Raw genomic sequence first — 2,774 nt, forward strand, 5'->3', positions numbered from 1 at the left:
TAAAATTTTTCTATTTCTTATGATGACTACATCAACACTTTTTTATTTGTACATCAAATAATATATACTTTCCAAAATCTCTCTCTTTCTCTCTCTGCTGTGGCTGTTGGTGACCTCAACACAGGCTGTGTAGCTGACTTAAATGATCCCACATGATAGGGTCCAGCTACGCCCTGGGTTCCATTGGACAACTACCCCAAACCCAAGAATGGTCCAGCCCAGTCCTTGGATCGTCAAAAAGTCCTGAAGAAGATCACTATTGACAGACATCATTAATTCTTAGCTATTTTTTATGGTTTGCCCTACCTTTTCTATCACAAACTAAATCAACGTACTGTGGTGACATGGTGCTTAATTTGATGGTGGCTGAGGAAGGAAGGGTATTTCAAACCCTGGTAGGGTTTTCTTTGCCTGTTACTAGACATTTCTTCCTGGTAGCTGACAATAAAACATTTATATCTATGTATTAATAAATACCACTGAATTGTCACGTGTTCTGGCTTCTTTGCCATTTGACCAGTAGAATTAGAAATTTTACATAATGGTTTTTTGTTCGTCTGTTTGTTTTCCGGCTGCACTGCACAGCTTGTGGGATCTCAGTTTCCCAACCAGGGACTGAACACGGGCCACAGCAGTGAAAGCCCAGCATCCTAACAAGAAGGCCACCAGGGAACTCCCAGTAAAACGTGAAATTTTAGAAAGATCAACTTTTGGACACGTTCAGGATTGGGAAATACTAATTTTCTATTCAACCTTGAGGTTTCTTTTTTCTGGCAAGATTTAACCTTCAAATTGCTTTTCCAATTAATCTGACTACTTTCTTCTCCTTCCTTCTCTTACCCTGTTCACAGTTCTCACAGTGAGGGCTGACAATCTCTTATCTTGGGAGCCATGAGCCATTCACACTCCAGGCCTCTCAGCCATCCCAGGGGGTGATCAATGCATGGCTCTCTCTTCCTTCAGAGAATTTGAAGGTAAAATACAATCCATATTAGCACAGGAGAGGTGGGTATTTCTCTACCTGGAGATCCTTTCAGAAATAATTCTCTTGCCTAACAAACAGGTTGGTTCAGGCACTGCCCTGCCTAAATTCTGAGCAAGATAAGTTAGGAGACTTCTTTCTGCCTGACGGATCTTTTACTGACAATTAGGGACAATTTTGATTAAATTCAGAATGCAAGGTGACTCCCCCATCACAGAGGGCCAACCGCACATCACTCACCTCAAGGAAAAACCCTTCAGCTTATTCTTCCCAAGGTTAGAGAATATATTCATGACTACCACTAGCATCGCTGAAGAAGGGATCAATTGTACCCAAAACTATAGGGCAATGATATTGCTTACATGTGGAATCTAAATAAAGGGTGCAGAACTTCCCTGGTGGTACAGCGGTTAAGGCTCCATGCTTCCAATGTAGGGAGTACAGGTTTGATCCCTGGTCGGGGAAGTTCTGCATGCTACACGGTGTGGCCAAAAACAAAACAAAACAAAAGGGTACAAATGAACTTACCTACAAAACGGAAATAGAGTTACAGATGTAGAAAACAAACTTTTGGCTACCAGGGGATGAGGGGGAGGATAAATTGGGAGATTGGGATTGACATATACACACTACTATATATAAAATAGATAACTTACAAGGACCTATTATATAGTACAGGGAACTCTACTCAGTACTCTGTAATGCCTATATGGGAAAAGAATCTAAAAAAGAGTGGATATATGTATATGTATAACTGATTCACTTTGCGATACACCTGAAATTAACACAACATTGTAAATCAACTATACTCCAATAAAAATTTTTTAAAAAACGATAGGGCAAAATATTCAGACTTAGCATAAGATGAATCTAATTCTCACTTTTATCAACGTGCTTACTAAAATTCTGATTGTTGCGACAAAGTAATTACGTAGTGAAGGAGCTATTTATTCCAGCTGACATTCTAATAAAGCAGCAGCAGGGAGCTAATCTCCCAACGTTATTGGGTAAAGAATTTCAAATTGAAGCAAAATTATAAATAAATGTCTCCCTGCTCTTACATAGTTTGGATATACTAAAATTAATGGCTAGGATCTGGTGGTGCAATTAATTTTGACATAAGGCCCAGTGTAGGGCATGGTAAACAGTACAGACTGGTAGCTCTAGGACTTAGAGCCTGAGGCTAGACCATAGTGCCCAGACATATCTCTTAGCTAACTTCCTCCCAATCTTCTGGAATATAGCTGAATGATGCAAAAGTGTCCACTGCATCTGTGCTTAGAGGATAAAGGGGTTCTTCTTCAGGCTGAGGAATTTAAAGGAACGCTAAACGCATGCAAAGTCCACCCTAAATACTGGGACTAGCTAATCACTGCAGCAAAGGTAAGAATTGGGACATTCATTCAAAGGAAGGCTTATGGTTTCTAGGACAGAGATAAATGTTACAAAACCACCACAGACCCCACCACAGGCTCAAATGTAATCTTGTATAAAATGTAATTCATGCATAAAATGTTGACTTTTCATATGTATTTGTGTTTTCACAAGGATTCGGGAGCTGTTCAAGTACAGCTCTGAGATTGTTTTCAACAGCATTTTTTGCTGTCCCCTTGTACCACATCAAAGCAACTGAAACTCTATATTTAATTTTAAGAAAGCATTCTAAAATGTCCAAGTTCTTAAGCCCCAAAGGAGAACGAGGCAAAGCTAAGCCCTTCACAAACAGTAATAGAAATGATCTCATTAAGCACCATTGTCCAAACACGTCCGCTCTTCAAACAGACCAGGTAGT

Source organism: Mesoplodon bidens (genome assembly GCF_964165515.1).
Source record: "Mesoplodon bidens genome assembly, chromosome: 12".
Classification (NCBI taxonomy): domain Eukaryota; kingdom Metazoa; phylum Chordata; class Mammalia; order Artiodactyla; family Ziphiidae; genus Mesoplodon; species Mesoplodon bidens.